Below are 18,206 nucleotides of genomic sequence, written 5' to 3'. Positions count from 1 at the left end.
CAACCGAAATATCCACAAGTCTTTTTGACCCACATGTCCTGAGAAAAGACCAGGGTGCAGTCACTGGCAAAGACAAGACGCATGGACCTTCCACCAATACACCTTTACCACATCCTAGTAAGGCACGGGTTACATAAGTAAAATCACAGGGTAATATGCAGCTAAATCAGTTGTTTGAAAAAAGAACAAAACTTATAGGATTCTAAACTAATGGCTAAACAAAATGCTTAAACTGAAACTCCCAAAATAAAATCAATTTCATGTAATAATTATTTTCTGTTAGACATGTATGTTAGTCTATTTCATTTATTTATTAACAGTTACTTATATAGCTCCAGCTTATTCCGTTGTGCTTTGCAATTCTCTTATCCTCTTAGTTACCCTTAATCAACAAATCTGAGGCCTTGATGGAAGCAACGGACGCCGACTGCTGGCAGACCCACAGGCACCGGCCGACATTAGATAAGCTGTTCACAACAATCTGCTGTGTAAGAAGCGGAAGCCAGCGAGTGGATTGGAGATGGTCTGCGGACCTTTAATTAGCCTGAAGGCATATATGTGTCCGGCAATTTCATAAAACTTGCAGGAATAATCTATTGGCAGGTATAAGGTATGTAACTAAAATGGTCTGCTGGATGAATCTTTTTTTTGGGGGGGGGGGGGGGGGGGGGGGTTGGATGATTTTCCATGTATTTATTCATTCCATATGCCAAGTGACTGCTTTTACTGCTATACAATCTGGAAGAATTATTGCTTACTGCTTACTGAAATCTTTCATTAACACTGAGGGGTCTATTCATTATGTCAATTATCAGTTAATTATCATGTGTCGGTGTGGCCAGTGCTATGTGGGTGTGGCCAGTGCTATGTGGGCGTGGCCAGTGCTATGTGGGCGTGGCCAGTGCTATGTGGGCGTGTACACCCCTACGCTATCAGTCCCATTGTCTCCATAAATATAAAAAAGTTTAAAAAATTGCATCACTTCCTGAGGAAAATTAAAATACAATTTTAAAACTTATAATTTATGGCCAACATGTGGGTTTCTCCTCTTACTGCTGCCAGAACAGAATAGGGGAGTCAAGGTGGTTCCTATTATTAAGCATATCATTCTGCCAAGCAGCTTCTAATATCTCCTTACTCACTTGCCTAGCACTAACGCATGAGATGCAAACGCAGCCAGCAGCGCGTCACCTTACCAGGGGGGAAATTTACTAATGTTCGATTTGGTATTCGATCTTATGAATCAATAAGATCGACTGAAATCGGATATAAATCGAACTGCAAAATCCCTTAACAAATCCCTCATTTGCTAATATTCAATTTTGCATTCAATTTTCAAATCGAATTAGATTTTGGACGATTTTAAGAAGGGATTTTCTGTTCAGTTTATGAAACCCCTTCCAAAATTGAACCTCAAATCCCCGTTAAAATCGAATTTAAAATAGAACTCACACTCTACAAAAGTGAAAGTGATTTATAATTTCTTCATAAATATAATATGCTCATCTTACATGTGTGTATGTATATATATATATGTATGTGTATATATATATATATATATATATATATATATATACACACACACATTTATAATTTTATATGGAGAGATATATATATTCTGTATAGTTCAGAATTGTATCCAATGAGGAAAGATGCACTCTCCTTTAAAATCAATGAAGTGGTTTTAATATTGTCACAATATTTCACGATATTATAGTCCTTATAGGTTACAAGTTTTAGTCGTAGTCGACGTTTCGGTTCCCAGATGAACCTTTTTCAAGACTTTCACATAGTAGACATCATAGACATCACATCGAATTGTAGACATTAATATGAGACTTTACAGAAATCTGAAAAAATAACAAAATACACAAAATGACTTGTCTAGCAGGCTCCTAAATACTCAAAAAGACACATACACCCATGTGTAAGGAAAACACCTGTCACCTGAGTCTAATAGTTAGCCACCAGATCTCAGTGAGAATGTTGCAGTTAGCCCATGAAAGCACAATCATAAATGTTAAATAAATGAATACCTCCATAGGGTTAGTCAGTTAACCCCAATTAATATGGAGCTCAAAAGGTGTGTCCAAACTCCTAAGGGTAGATAACATTGAATTCAAATGATATTCAAAAAAAGGGGGGTCACCATAGTCAATAGTGTGTGGATAATCCGTGTATCATAATATCTACCTAAAGCCTCATCCAGCCAACATCAAAGGCCCGCTGTTTGGGTATTGCTGGTATATAAACAGCACTATCTGAAAAAATGACAAGGCAAGGTGATCACACCTTTAAACGTACACTGGCACATAGCGTTGATAGCATAACCCATGTGGGCTTACCTTACTGCGATACTGCAGGCCAAAGGGAGTGAAGAGAGGGCACACATGCCGCCGGCGTCCGCAGCATATCAGCTGTATGGCGCCGCGCGGCTATTTAAACCCGCTAGCTGGAAGCTAAACACTTCCGCGTGTCAGTCTGACACGCAGAAGTATGGTGGCCTTAAGGGTACAAAATGTGGTGACTCAAACGCTAGCTGATAGCGTGTAAACAATACCAAGGAGAGTCCATATGCTCTCTGTAAGGTTAAGTGTTTATGTAAAAAAGTATTAATTACGGAGCCTGCTTAAACTAACAAATACCATTCCAAACATAAGATTATTACAAACACATACATTACAATAATATTCAAACAAATATACATACACAAATATTTATTCACGTACATGCATATATGTATATTAACAAATCTACACACACATGCATCCAAACAATGGGCCTGATTCAGACCCACTCGCGAGCGGCTGTCCGCTCGCAAGTGGGTCGATGTTCTGCACTGAGCATGCGCACGACGGAGGGAGCTCCGTCGTGCGCATGCGCCAGATGCGACGAGCGAAGGATTTTCCTTCGCTCGTAGTGTCTCTTCAAAGGGGGCGTGCTGTCGATGTTGACTGACAGCACGCCCCCTTTGGTGGCGTGCCGGGGGCGTGCCTCCCTGACGGGGGCGTTCCCACGGGAACGCCTCCCATCAGAAGCCGGCCCACTGACATCACTAGTGATGTCAGTGGGAGTGATTTTGGCTCTGATAGAGCCAAAATCACTCCGAGCCTTGTGGTTGAAAAACTCAACCACAGGCTTTTGTACGCAGTTTCGATGGTCGCGATGGTCAAGACCATCGCGGCCATCAAACTGCACGCTCGTATAGCCTGTGGGTGGTGACCCACAGCTATACGAGCGTCCAGGAGGACGCTCCATTTTCATGGAGGGCGGCCCTCATTCAGAGCGTGCGCTCTGCTCAGAGCGCACGCTAGAAAGCCATATCGACTTAAAATTTTTTTCATCTTATAATTTTATATGGAGAGATATATATATTCTGTATATATATATATATATATATATATATATATATATACCGTATATTGTCTACATGTGTATATACATATAATTAAAAAAAATTTGAATGTTTTGTTTGCCTGCTATGTTGGCTGAACCCCACCATGGGGGGGTCTGTGTGCTCCTTTGCTATGGGCTCCCCAAAGCGATAGATACGCCCCTGATACCGCAGGTTGGTGCACAGCATAGCATAGCCTTGAGCAGCCATTATTCCTACAGCCAGACTGCCCCATATGTTTTTGGGAACTTTTAAAGTCATCAAAATCAATTTCCCGCTAATAGAATGGTATTTAGAAGCTCAAATCGACTGTCTTTCATTATTCTGTTCATGGGGGGATTTGAAGTTCGAGTTTGAGTACAATTATGTTCGATTTGCACATCGAATGTTAGTAAATGAAGGGATCCTATATGCGACTATGGGAAAAGATCAATGTTTTGCCTATATTTGATTTTGAGTGAAATTCCATTTTCTGTTCGATTTGACATTTGCTTTTTGCTTTATTAAATCTCCAATATCAAAATCGAATGGAAATGAAACCAAAATTGAGTGGCAAATCGACTAGAATCCAAAATCAATCTTTTGTAAATACACCCCCCCGTTGCATCTCATGCATTTGTGCTGTCCTGCTGTGATCCCTTTGTGTAATAGAGGAAATCCGTTCAGCACATGTGCAGAGCTGACCTCCTCCTCCTGCTCAGGCCCACAGGAAGTGATGTTGCAGTTACTGCCCCATAAAAATGTCAGCCACAGGGATCTATTACCACTAGGGAGGTGGGGGTTGATAAGGCTGCGGATCTTTTGCCACCTGGAAGCAATTTCTGATGGGGGTGTTAAGTGATATTACAATTGGGGCCTATGGAGATGCGCGATTTGCGGGGTGCAAAACACCCTTTAGGTATATTTCCAGGGGCAAACGCAGGATATTTAAGTTTTTTTTTTTATTTATATATATATATATATATGTATATATATATATATATACACACACACACACATACATACATGCACACATACATCCATATGCACACACATACATTACGCATACACACATATAAATTTATTTCACACACACACACACACTCTCTCACTTACCTTGCAGCAGCTGCAGGTAGCAGATAGGGACAGGACTGGGCACCATGTACTTAGCCCCCTCCCCCTAGTTGCAAAATTCCGTGATTCGCGGGTCAGTCTTGAGGTGCGGGGCAAAAATGTCACAAATGGAATTGAATAGTGTCAAAAGACTCTGCCTCCTCCCCATTGACTCATGACGGGGTGGGGCTTAATAAACACGGTGCCCGCTCTCTCCTCTGTCAGGGGGGGGTTTCTGGGTACTCAGAAACCCCCCTGCATATGTTACTGATTTTTTAAAAACAAAATATTTAAATATACTTAAAAAAATACTTTTTAAACCTTTTCAGATGGAAAAAAAAAAATTTCTGAGCGGTTTTGTTGAAAATAAACATGTCAGCTATGTGGTTAATGAAGTGGAAATTTGCCATATAAGTTGTTCGTTCTCAATACTTGTTGTAACTATGACTATCCTTAGAAATATAGTTTTCTAACCAGGCAATGGTGTGATGCAAAGGATCAGTAATATCCACTTCGGCCGCACTGGCAGAAGATCTAAAACAGCAATCCAATCTATATAGACATTATGCTTATGTGTTATGTGAGAAACGGAATGGGTATGTAATGCCGGCTGTCGGGATGCCTCCTGTCACAATACCGACAGCGGCATCCCGATGATTGGTTGCCGACAGGGGTCGGGTAAGTATACTTACCCTCTCCCCCTAACCCTCCCTTCTTGTAACCTAACCCTAACCCTCCCCACCCCACACCCTAACCCTCCCCGTTAGTGCCTAAACCTAAGTTTTCCCCCTTCATGCCTAAACCTAACCCTCCCCCTTAGTGCCTAACCTTAACCCTCCCCCCTAGGGTTGCCTAACCACCTCCTCAATACCTAACGCTAACCCCGCTAACTTACCTAAATTTAGGCCACTAATATTTGCTTGTGCATATTCACCTTATCCGGCCCTTTGGGAGTTAAATTAAGTTCTTCCACATATGTTACATCACACATCCGTATATATTAAGATAAGAAATAATGAGTGTGTTTAGCAGGGGAGTTACTGTCTCCCACATTCCAGGATGAAAATGTTGAGGTAGCCGTAATCAACAACCAGAGAGATAGTTAATAGCCCAATTTATGTAGTATAAATAGCAACACTGCCCCCCTTGTAGTATAAATAGCAACACTGCCCCCCTACCTCCGTATAATACACCCTAGCTATCGGAGAGACACACGTAAGTATGTAACGTGCAGTCTGGGGTATCTTATATAGAAAAGAAAACTAAACTATAGCAAATAAACATCTGGAAAAGCAGTCACGATGCCTTCCTGGGATTTAGCCAGTAATGGAGATTTAAGAAGCTCAAGGCAGACAGTGTTATAATGAACAATGGTCCTGATTCAGCAAGGATCGCAGACGCGATTACTCACACAGATGGCCGATGTTTGCGTTCTGTGTATACATCACATTGCGCATGCGCGAACACTCCACTGCGATTAGGACTGCGATCGCAATTAGTACGCAGACCCATCGCAGAGTGATTGACAGGAAGTACCGTTTGTGGGTGGTGACGGGGAGGGGGTTTGGCGACGAAATGCAGACGTGCCAGTGCGTTTGAATGCCGTTGCAGGGGCGTGCATAAATTATTCACTGCGATGCCATATGCAGCCTGTGTACTCACAGCATACAGGAAGTTTAGCAATTTTGAGTAAGGTCTGACCTTGTGCAAGTGTGTGCGAGGCTGCGTTGGTACTTGATGTTGCCGATGTTTTAGCAGACTTCCAAAGTATTATGCATGTGTGCAAGGTAAGTTGGACGTCCTTATCAAGTGCTGCGACGGCATAGCGATCTCAATGGATTAGCATATCAATGCAGTGAGACTGCCCGTGTGGAATCGCAGTGGCGATCGCACTTGCGATCCGTACTGAATCAGGCCCAATGTCTCTAATTCAGAGATACATGCAAACCCAATGGTTAACATACATCTCCGATGGTGAGAGATCTGCGCATGTGCGGATCTCTGGCAGAGTGGATCAGGTTACTGATATTTCACTGTTTAGAGTAATTTCACTTATGTTTATTTAAGTTTTCCTCAAAGTTTTCATGTAAACTATGAGGATAAAGCCACCATTGATAGCTAGCATTGAAGGAACTCATTTTGATAAACAGAAATATTACGGCCGTGTTACATCAATTTCTGATCTCTTCAAGAAAGGGGGAGGAGGCGACAGCCATATTTTGTGCATTGAGGAGAGGAGGAAACCGAGCAAGGAGAAGCCTCCACTCAACACTACATTAATCGCAGAGCTATGTAAACCAGTCTGCTTATCAGAGTCTCCGATTGTAGTGAACTGCCCAGGTTTCCCAAACTTGTAATATATTCAGGGGTGTATCTATAATCGGTGCAGAATGTGCGGTGCAGGGGAGGCCCAAACAGCACACCCTGCACCCATATTTTCCAATACTCACCTTTCCAAAGTCCCGCATCGGCTGTCGCAGCCCTGCATAAAACGCCTGGAAAATGGCTGATGCGGGCATTTTTCCGGCGTTTTGCACATGCGCAGTGGGGAAATCACCAGGAATATGGCGGCTGCACCATTTTCCCGGTGACCTGCGCATGCACAGTAACTCTGGCTCTAGACTAGTGCCCAGAGTCTACTGCGGTCAGTCTGCTGCCAGCTACCGGGGAGAGAGGAGGGGGGCCCTGGACAGGGAATGCACACGGGCCCCCTCCTCTCTTAATATGCCCCTGCATATATCCCATATGGTATCTGTGCCAAATTCTGTTCAGGGCCGCATGGATGGAGGGTGGCGCCAATTGCCATCAGTCTGTCGCTACCTGGCAGGTGGCAGTTAAAGGGATACCGTGGGGAAGATATCAAACCTTGGAAAAAGATAACGTGGAGAGAGATAAAGTATCATCCAATCAGCTTCTAACTGTCATTTTACAGACTTTGTTTGAAAAATAATAGAAGCTGATTGGTTGGTACTTTATCTCTCTCCACTTTCTCTATCTCCAAGGTTTAATACATCTCCCCTCGCTATGTCTGTCCAGTGGGTGCCGTGGGTGCTAGCAAAAAGTGTTTTGGAGAGAAGGGAACATATATTTGCAGGATCGACAGGATAAGGGTCCTGGTTACAAACAAGAAGGTTTTCAATTTGGGTAATTCCAACTACAGTATATATGTATGTAAGAAACAGCAAAAGGTATTCCCCCAGCACTTGGAATGAAATCAGCAATAAGGCTTGAAAAGCTGCATGGTGTTAGATCATTCAGAGATCTCAGGGCCTGATTCAGATTAAGGAATAGAGGGGGTCATTCAGACCCACTCGCGAGCGGCAGTACGCTCGCAAGTGGGTCGATGTTCCCCACTGCGCATGCGCACAACGGAGGGAGCTCCGTCGTGCGCATGCGCGAGACCCGACGAGCGAAGGGGTGCAATGCATACTATATTTTTTGCATGCAAGGTAAATACTGGCTGCTTTTGCATGTAGCTCACAAATGCTGGACAGATTTATTTTTACACTGCAATTTAGATTTCACTTTATACACACACCACGCCCAAACCTAAATATCTCTGCACTTTTTAAATCTGTCCCACCTGCAGTGCAACGGTTTTACCAAGATGCTGTTACTTCTTCTTTCTTACTCTATTCCCAACTCTGAATCAGGACCTCAGTTTCATATATTTGCAAAAATATGGCTAAGCCTCCAGACCACTTCACAGCACCTCTGTATACTGGAAGTCCCTAATACTTCAAGGTTTGGGGTGCGGAACCCCAAAAAGCCGGCAAAGGCCAGCCACCCCAGTGCAGCACACCAGTGAGAGGCTAAAGTATTAGTAAGGGTTAATAAGAAAAAAGCAAAAACTATGTGTTAGAGTGACACAGAGGTGAAAGGTGTAATTGAAATGCTAAGAAAAATAATTGTAGGTCAGGTTTTAGTAGAATAATAATTTGAACTTGTTAAAAAGTGCTAAATAAAGTGTTACAGTGTGCCACCCCAGAGGAGCCCAGTCACACCAACCCAGGTGGCATTGCACCCCAAACATCCCTAAAACTAATAATATTCAATTTGGGTCATATATTTGCTCAATATAATGGCACATACACAAATGTATCTGAATTGAGAGCCAGCTTACCGGGAGGCCGCTCTGAAAAACAAGAAGGACGGCCCTGATTCAGAGCGACCGGCTCTGAATCAGGGCCTTTGTCCCTACAGTATTATTAACATCAATAACATTAAATTTGACCCCCTCACAGCTCACAAGATTTTCACCAGTATTGACCAAAGGCTGCAGCGAGCTGACAGGCTAAACTAAGCGACAGAGCAGCAACACAAACACATGGCAGTTTAAGAAAATATAAAACATCTATGAAACATAGGGCCTGATTCAGACCCGCTCGTGCACAAGCCCCGTAGCGAGTGAGGACTTGCAACAAACGGGGCGGCTGTCGATGTTGATCGACAGCTCGCCCCGTTTTGTAAGCGGGTGGGGGGGTGGCTGTACAAGCGGAGGCATTCCCGAAGGAACGCCTGCCGTTTGTGGGCGGCCCTACTGACATCACTCGTGATGTCAGTAGTGGAAGTCCACTCGGCATTGCGAGTGCTGAGACCCTACCTTAGAGCAGGAAGTCCACTCGGCATTGCGAGTGCTGAGACCCTACCTTAGAGCAGGAAGTCCACTCGGCATTGCGAGTGCTGAGACCCTACCTTAGAGCAGGAAGTCCACTCGGCATTGCGAGTGCGGAGACCCTACCTTAGGGTCTCCTTGCAATGCCGATGGTCGCGACCATCTCCAGCCCGTTCGCATAGGCTGTGGGTGGGCACCCACAGATTAGCGAGTGGGCAGGAGAAAAAAAAGCCCTCCCTGATTCAGAGCGAACGCTCGCAAACAGTGAGCGCCTCTGAATCAGGCCCATAGTGTGAAATCGCTGGTCTCCAGCCAGTACAGGTGATTGTTACCGGAGTAACGTCTAGTAGAAAAATATATCACAATCAAACTTACTCTATACAGGAAATCAAAGGCCTGTGTATAATACAGATGATTAGAGGTAGAGTATTAAGTGAAAGGTAAAGCATTTATCACAGTAAGGAAAAGTAAACCTCAAACATGTAATAAATGATTAATCTTCCAAATATGAATACAGGTGATTTAATCCTATAGCCTAGTAGAAAAGATAAACTTCTCCAACCAGCAAATCACAGGCCCCAGGCTATTACAGGTAAATAAAGATAAAGTAACAGGCTAGTAGTCTATGCAGCAAGGCGGGCAAAGCCCATAATGAAAAGTGTTTGTTTTGTTTGTTACCCCACAAAAGAAAACATTTTGGAGGTTTGGGTAAACCAAGCAACCAATGGGCTTAAGGCTAACAGTGTTAATCATACTCAAAGTTGAAGATTTCATCATCACCCTCATCACTGTTCATATCATCATCATCATCATCACACAATATTAGCTCATCCCCACTGGAACCCACCCTTACAGTGTCTGTAATTGTTGCCAAAGGTATTCCTTATAGAATTTATACTGTAGTTCATTGTGATGAACATCAATTTTTCCACACTTGTCGAAAGTAGCCTCCTATGCCGATTGCTTGCAAGGTTCCTCGTGTGCTAAACACTCTTTCCGAGTGCACACTGGAGAATGAGCACCTTAAGTAAAGCAAAGCTAATTTGTACAAGGGGCTCCAAATAGCTTTTTTGTCTTCTCAGTATTGAAAGGTCTGTGTGAGATGCTAATTTCTATATTATCATTAAAATAATACTACACCAGTCTAATGCATCAGATGGTGTCATTCTTTTAATGCTGACTAGATGTTATAATGTTTCACTCTGGTGCGCTGAGTTGACTCACCATCATCAGTGGGTCTCTTGGTAAAGGACAGTTTTTCCTGGCAGCAACATTTGAAGGAGCTGTGTCATATGCCACTTGAGGTGACAACTTTCTCGCAAGGACCTCTTTGCATCTCTTAAGATCTGTGTCAGTTGGAATGAAAGACATTACATAGGACTTAAACCTAGGCTCAAGTATGGTTGCAAAAATGTAGTGATCCAATTGCCAGATGTTGCAAACCCTTTGGTCCTGGCAAAGCGAATGGAGAACTTGATTTACAAGTCCAACATACTTAGTTTCAGTTCCTCCTTCAGATTCTTTAGCTGCTTTTCCAGTATTTTAATTAAGGGTATAACCTGACTCAGGCTGGCAGTGGCTGAACTCACTTCAAAGGTTACAATATCATACAGTTTCAGTAGCTTGCACAAAACAGAGAGTATTAGTATTCACCAGTCATTCAATCTAGTTTGACCAGTATTGCTGCTTGTCCACGTATCTTTAGTTAAGTGGATAGCCAGTACAATGGCATTTTCTAGGCTAAGAACAACTTTTTTTACGTCCTGGTACATGCAATGAATTGTTGTGGAACGATAGAACGAGATGGAATTTGGTAGTGACCTCAACTAATCGCCTAAAATCAGATGCATTGATGGCGGATATTGGACACTGGTCTAATGCTAACATAGCCTTCTTGGCTTCAGTAATCTGTGCAACAGGTTGGAGGCTGTTACAAGTCGCGCTCACGACTTGTTCCTAACCAGCAATGTTCCTCCTTCTGGCAGTATTGTTCGTGGTACTGTTCTATTGGTTGCTAGGTGATCCATACACCGCAGGATGGCACGTGTTATCTACAACACGGCATGATTGGTTCCTGCTCTTATTTGTGCACGTCGACCTTTTGTCACCTCGCCGACTATAGCGTTCCTTGTGGATCTCTCGGTTCTGCTGCATGGTCAGCATTATTGTTAATCCTGGTTGTTGTGAATCCTGTGTCTCTGGCTCTCTAGCTGCTCCATCAGCCTCCAAGCTGCTATCGGCTCCCTACCACTCCACCGGCTCTCTATCTGGTCCGTCAGCCTCCAAGCTGCTACCGGCTTCCTAGCCACTCCACCAGCTGTCTAGCTCCTCCACCAGCTTTCTAGCTGCTTCGTCAGCCTCCAAGCTGCTGCCCACTCCATAGGCCCTTCACCAGCTCTCTAGCTGCTCTGCCAGCCTCCAAGCTGCTACCGGCTTCCCAGCCGCTCTACCGTCTTTCTAGCCGCTCCGTAAACCTCCAAGCTGCAACTGGCTCCCTAGCTGCTCCACTGGCTCTCTAGCCACTCTATCAGCCTCCAAGCTGCCACTGTCTCCCTAGCCACTCCACCGGCTCTCTAGTTGCTCTGTCAGCCTCCAAGCTGCTACGGCTGCCTAGCAGCTCCACCGGCTTTCTAGCCGCTCCGTCAGCCTCCAAGCTGCTACCGACACTCAAAGCCGCATCACCGGCTTTAAGCCACACCATCATCTCTCAAAGTCGCATCACCGGCTCTCAAGCCACTCCATCAATTCTCCAAATTTTACTACAAGTTCTGAGTCGCACCATCGGCTCTAAGATGCAACATTGGCAATCAAAGCTGCATCATCAGCGCTCAAAGTCGCACCATCGGCTCTCAAAGCTGCACCACTGGCTCTCAAGCCACTCCATCAATTCTTCAAATTGCACTACTGGCTCTGAGCCGCACCTTTGGCACTCAAAGCCACACCCATCAGCTCTCTAAGCCGCACCACCGGCTCTTGAGCCACTCCAACTTTCCAAATTGTACTACCGGCTCTGAGCCACACCATCGGTGCTCAAAGCCGCACCATCGGCTCTCTAAGCCGCACCACCAGCTCTCAAACCACTCCATCAACTCTCCAAATTGTACTACTTGCTCTGAGCTGAACCATCGACTATAAGCCACACCAGCAGCTCCCAGGCCGCTCCACTGACTTTTGTACTCTTATCCAGTATCTCACACTATTCTCTGGTTCCCAGAGGTAATCCATTAGTGGCAGAAGACCTCGTTAGCCTTGGTTCTAGGGGGTTTACATGGAGCAGCCTTGTGATCTGTAACAGGCTGTCATACTTGGTTCCTCTTCAAATGATTCTTTCACAGACAGTTTGAAACTAATAGTCTTTTTGGTCCCCTTCTGTGATGAAGTTTTACCGCCAGCAGTAGCAGCCCTAGTGTACAAGTATTTTTTATGGGAATTGTGGACTGTATTAGGGGAGTAGCTAGGTACACACTGTAGTGATCAGCGATCGCTCCGACTTTACTGATGATTTCCCTTGAGCCCAGAACAAGCGATATTGATCATACACACACTGCAATCTTGTAAACAACCAAGCGATATATGGTATTATTTGCTCGCTAGCTGTTATGAAACAGGGGTATCTAAAGAGGAAAGTCCAGCCAGAGCCTTGAGGGCTGGTGATGCTTGACTAGATGCGGACTTAGGGCCGTGTAGCAGCCTTGAGGACTGTAGAAGAGCAAAGTCCAGCAACAGCCTTGAGGGCTAGTTATACTTGGCTAGATGTGGCTGTGAAACAGCCTTAAGGGCTGGTGATGCTTGGCGATATGTGGCCTTTGGGCCGTGTTGCAGCCTTGAGGGCTGATGACGCTTGACGTGATGCAGCCTTTGGGCCATGTAGTAGCCTTAAGGGCTGGTGATGTTTAACGAGGTGCGGCACTTGGGCCGTGTAGCAGCCTTGATGGCTGATGACGCTTGACGTGATGCAGCCTTTGGGCCGTGTAGTAGCCTTAAGGGCTGGTGATGTTTAACGAGGTGCGGCACTTGGGCCGTGTAGCAGCCTTGATGGCTGATTACGCTTGGTGTGATGCAGCCTTTGGGCCATGTAGGAGCCTTGGGGGCTGATGAACAAAGTCCTACAACAGCCTTTGGGGCTGGTGATGCTGAAGTGCAAAGGTTAGCGAGTAAGAGGAACGCTGATGTGCGACTTGTGGTGCCGAGTTGACATAAGTGACTGGATGCTGGAGTGCGGCCTGTGCCGCCTTGATGATTCAAGCGGCAGTACACTAGATTGCACGTACAGATGACGCTGGTGTGCGCCTTGTGTTGCTGGGTTGACACAAACGACAGGACGCTGAAGTGCGGCCTGTGCCGCCTAGATGACACAAGTGGCAGGTATGTTGGATTGCACGTACAGGTGATGTTGATGTGCACCTTGTTTCGCCGGGTTGACACAAGCGACAGGAGGCTGAGATGCGGCCCGTGCCGCCTAGATGACACAAGCAGCTGGATGCAGAGGTACGGTCCGTGCCGCCTAGATGACACAAACGGCAGGAGAAATACAAGACTGGCTGAGGTAATGGACACTCGAGTAAACATGAACTAACCACCAGAACCGGAAAAAAATGAAACGCTATCACCGGCACCTGAGCAACCTACGGACAAGATAGAAAAAGCCACAGGAGCCAATCAGATTAGTCCAGGAATGACAGGCAGGAGGTAGGAAGAGTTCATTTATTGATAACCTCTTACCAACACCCCGGCTTGTGACACTAGCGATATATCTTTACTACTGTACACACTAGAACTACTGTATCCCCTGTAAATTTGAATAATGGGTTGTACATTGTATAGTGGGCTGTGCTGTAAAAAAGAGGAAAGAGGGAAAATGCTATTTTCTCCGTGCAGTATTGCTTTATGTTGGCTAGATTATCCTGCTGAACGCTCTACATAGCTTTCTGCTTTGTTTTGCTTTGCTCTACAAAGTTCTTCCTTGTTCTGATAGTTATGGATCCTCATATCTTTCAAGCTGTGGCCTCCTATGCTGCTATTGTGGCATCACTCCCTGATACCCAGAAGGCTTGCAAGAGGAGAAGAATGGAGAGGGCCTCATGGAGATTTGTGAGAATAATCCCAATGACTATTGCAATTTCCTATGCATGGATGATGTCACCTTCCAGGAGTTGCTGTATCTGGTGATTCCCTACATTGAGAAGCAAGACACCAGGTTATGGAGGGCCATCCCTGCTGAGGATAGACTAGTGGTAGTCCTACGCTTTCTGGTTACTGGCAGATGCCTGGCTGTTCTCAAGTTTGGCTCCCTCATCTCTCCGTAAACTTTGGGGATCATCATCCCTGAGACCTGCTAAGCCATCATACGTGTACTGAGACAGCAATACCTCAAGGTAAGAAAAAATTAGGACACAGATTTATGTTTTAAACATTTTTTTTTATTAATATCACCGCAACATGCAGCGTCAATTAAATTTACTGCACTAGAAGCAAATAGGACAATAGGTCCAATATAACAACATTTTTTCAATTTGTAAAAAAAAAAAAATTTTTTTAACCGAATATTTTAGAAAACAATAGTAAATGATTCCTATTGTGGTCACACATATAAGGTTGAAATAGATAAAGCAATCAAAAATCAGAACCTTTAAAAAAAATAAGGGGTTTATGTATCAAGCAGCAGTGGGCCTGTGTAGTAGTTGCCTGTAGCAACCAATCACCTTCTACGTATCATTTACAGAATGCACTTGCAAATGATAAGTAAACAGATTGATTGTTATAGGATACTCCTCCAATGGGGGAACTTGATGCATAAACCCCAGTTGCTGATTTGTGAATGCTTGATGTCTTCCCACTTTATAATTACTCCCTATTGGAAAGAATGTTATTGGGGTCACTGGGGTTGTCTTCCGGGGAGCTGCACTGCAACGTACAACTATATATTGCATTGTGGATGGGTAGACTGCTTCCATGTGCAGACTGTGGAGTATAGGGGTGATGTGACTGTGGCCCAAAATATTGGGATGGAGGTGGTGTAGGCTGAGGCTGTAGTGGCCTAAATGTTTGATGCATAAGCCTTGTTGTCAGGTCGGTGTCTGCGGTCAATTCACCACCTAACCCCCTCATTAATGTGGTAAATATGATGCGCTCAGCGTGAATGCGCTGCTCATCAGACAGGCAACGCATTTTAAAAGCATAAGAACTGAATAAGTTGTCCCACTCGGGCTCAGACACAGATGAGACATGCTCGCTTTCTATGGCCTGGCTGCCTATGGAACTGTCTGGAGACTTCTCCGGAGCATCCTCTGCAAAAGCAGATGGCTGAAATGAAAAAAGAGGAATATGGCATGAATATGTTGATAAAAAAACATGAATAGTTGATGAGATGTATAATGATAACACTGACATTTTATATATTTTTTCTAGCTCCCGACAACTGCAGAGGAGTGGAAAAGTATGGCTGAGGAGTTTGAGGACCATTAGCACCTCAAACTGTGGAGGAGTTATAGATGGAAAGCACGTCCGTATAATGCCACCTTATAATGGTCTCCTAGGACTCACCGTGTAAGACCTCTAGAACAGGGGTCAGGGAACTTTTTTACCTTTTACCCCAAAATATATGTAGATCCGCTGACATTACCCCCTTGATTTGAAAGGAAGGAAATCCTATAGTAGTGCCCCCATAGTTATTCCCCTGTAGCAGTGCCCCCATATAATGCCCCTGTAGTAGTGCCCCCAGTTATTCCCCTGTAGCAGTGCCCCCATATAATGCCCATGTAGTAGTGCCCCCATAGTTATGCCTCTGTAGCAGTGCCCCCATATAATGCTCCTGTAGCAGTGCCCCATATAATGCCCCTGTAGTAGTGCCCCCATAGTTATGCCTCTGTAGCAGTGCCCCCATATAATGCTCCTGTAGCAGTGCCCCATATAATACCCCTATAGAAGTGCCCCCATATAGTGCCCCTGTAGCAGTGCCCCATATAATGCCCCTGTAGCAGTGCCCCATATAATGCCCCTGTAGTAGTGCCCCCATAGTTATGCCTCTGTAGCAGTGCCCCCATATAATGCTCCTGTAGCAGTGCCCCCATATAATACCCCTATAGAAGTGCCCCCATATAGTGCCCCTGTAGCAGTGCCCCCATATAATGCCCCTGTAGCAGTGCCCCCATATAGTGCCCCTGTAGCAGTGCCCCCATATAATGCCCCCATATAGTGTCCCTGTAGAAGTGCCCCCATATAGTGCCCCTGTAGCAATACCCCCATATAATGCCCCTGTAGCAGTGCCCCATATAGTGCCCCTGTAGAAGTGCCCCTGTAGTAGTTCCTCCATATAGTGCCGCTTGTACAAAAAAAACAACAACAAAAAACACCTTAATCCCTGCTCCTGCATCCGCAGCCGTCCTGTCCGCCCGGCTGCTCCTCGTCACTATGGGAGAGACGTCATGACAGAAGAAGAGAACTCCAGCCTCCAGCTAACGTGGCGCTGCATGGAAGGAGCGGGCGTCCGGCTTAGAGCCTCCCTGCGGCGCCGGGCTGGAGGTCACTGGCGCCGCACACGACGCCAGTGACCTCCATTCCTGGGGGTAATGGACGGACAGCCGGGTATGCAATGATTAATATGCATGCCCGGCTGTCTGTCCATTACCCCCAGGAATTTCATTTTTACCCCATTTGGGGTAATTTACCCCTGTTCCGCGACCAGTGCTCTAGAATCATTCAGATGAGGTCTTCACTAATAAAATCTACCCGCTGTTCCCTTAGAAGTGGATACGTTCATTGGTACTTAGGTGGCCGTCTGGACTTAACTCGAGATAGTAGAGGCTTACACGGTTATTTTAAGGCCACAAGATGTTATGCGACTGTTGGATCTCAGGAGGGAGTGAGATATGCAAGGAGGAGTAGACAGGGTGTGGCTTTAAGAGCTAACATATATCCTGACTAAGTAGAGGCCTAGAGGGCTGAGATGCGGCTTTGAGAGCCGTGATATGGCAGGTGAGCCGACAGATATTATGATGGCAATGTGGCCTTGAGGACCAGGAAGTGATATTTAGAGCTAGGGTGTGGCTTGAACAGCTGATAGAATATATAGAATATAGACTGAGATGCGGCTTAGAGAGCCAAGGTACGTCTGTGAGAGCCGAGGTTCCAGCTACGAAAGTTGAGGTGCAGCTTGAGAGCCGGTATGCGGCTGGAGAGCCGAGATGTTAAATGTAGAGATGTAACGCTATAGCCAGCAAACCAACTGGCTTAAGAAACATGCTGAACCAATGGATATAAGGCAGGTGATTAATGGAATCTACAGGTGAGGAGGAAACATTATCCCATAACGTGCCGTAGACCGGCGTTCCAATCTCCTAGCAACTGGAGATGCCGTCCCAGTGCGGCATGTACGTTGTCCAAGAGCAGGATTCAGGAAGTGTGACTGGCGACCTGGAGGAGAGACCCCCGGAGCACAAGTAAGTAACAAGACACGCTGGCGACTTAACACACCTTCCAACAATGATCCTACTTCTACAATTATAAAAGCTTCTTTAGCATTGTGCTAATGGCAGTGGTCAACGCTAACTATGAATTTATTTTTTTGGACATCGGGAAGAATGGCAGAGCTTCAGATGGTGGCTCCTTTCAACAGACTGTCTTTATTGAAAAAATTATGTCCAACAATCTGAACCTGCCATCTACCGTAGAATCAAACACGGACTACCGTTTGCCTTTGTGGCTTTAGAGGCTTTTGCTTTACAAGAAAACATTATGAAGCCATACCCGCAAAGGACATTGACCAAAGAGAGGCTAGATGGACACCACTTGCGGCAACTGGACCTCAAGCACTGAGCTCACATGCCAGGAAGACCCATGAGGACTACATAGCATATTTTAATGGTGTGGGTGCAGTGACATGGGAAGACGAATTGGTTAGATTAATAAAATATGCACTTACCATCTCAATGCCGCTACATTGCAGGTGCTCATCTTCCTCCCCTTCTGGCAGGTATTCAGAATTCAAGGAGGCTCTCTGTTCGCCTTGGTGGAGGGTAAACTTCAGCAAGTCAAATACCACAATTTAGTGTGGTACACCTCATCTGCTCCTGCCTCGGATCGCTTTGAGGCATGCATTTTCTTGTG

The 18,206-nt window shown here is 45.2% G+C and overlaps 1 long non-coding RNA gene across 1 annotated transcript; it reads left to right on the top strand.

Moving 5' to 3' along the window:
* Positions 1-387: 387 nt before the first annotated feature.
* LOC148509224 (uncharacterized) lies at positions 388-16,636 on the top strand. Its single transcript, XR_015869447.1, has 3 exons — positions 388-610; positions 14,101-14,476; positions 15,510-16,636. It is a non-coding gene; the product is annotated as an uncharacterized LOC148509224 (long non-coding RNA).
* Positions 16,637-18,206: the final 1,570 nt, after the last annotated feature.

This window comes from Taudactylus pleione, unplaced genomic scaffold (assembly GCF_031769625.1).
Source record: "Taudactylus pleione unplaced genomic scaffold, aTauple2 ptg000329l, whole genome shotgun sequence".
Classification (NCBI taxonomy): domain Eukaryota; kingdom Metazoa; phylum Chordata; class Amphibia; order Anura; family Myobatrachidae; genus Taudactylus; species Taudactylus pleione.
Note: the sequence above shows the minus strand (reverse complement) of the source record. Positions and strands in the feature narration are given on the sequence as shown.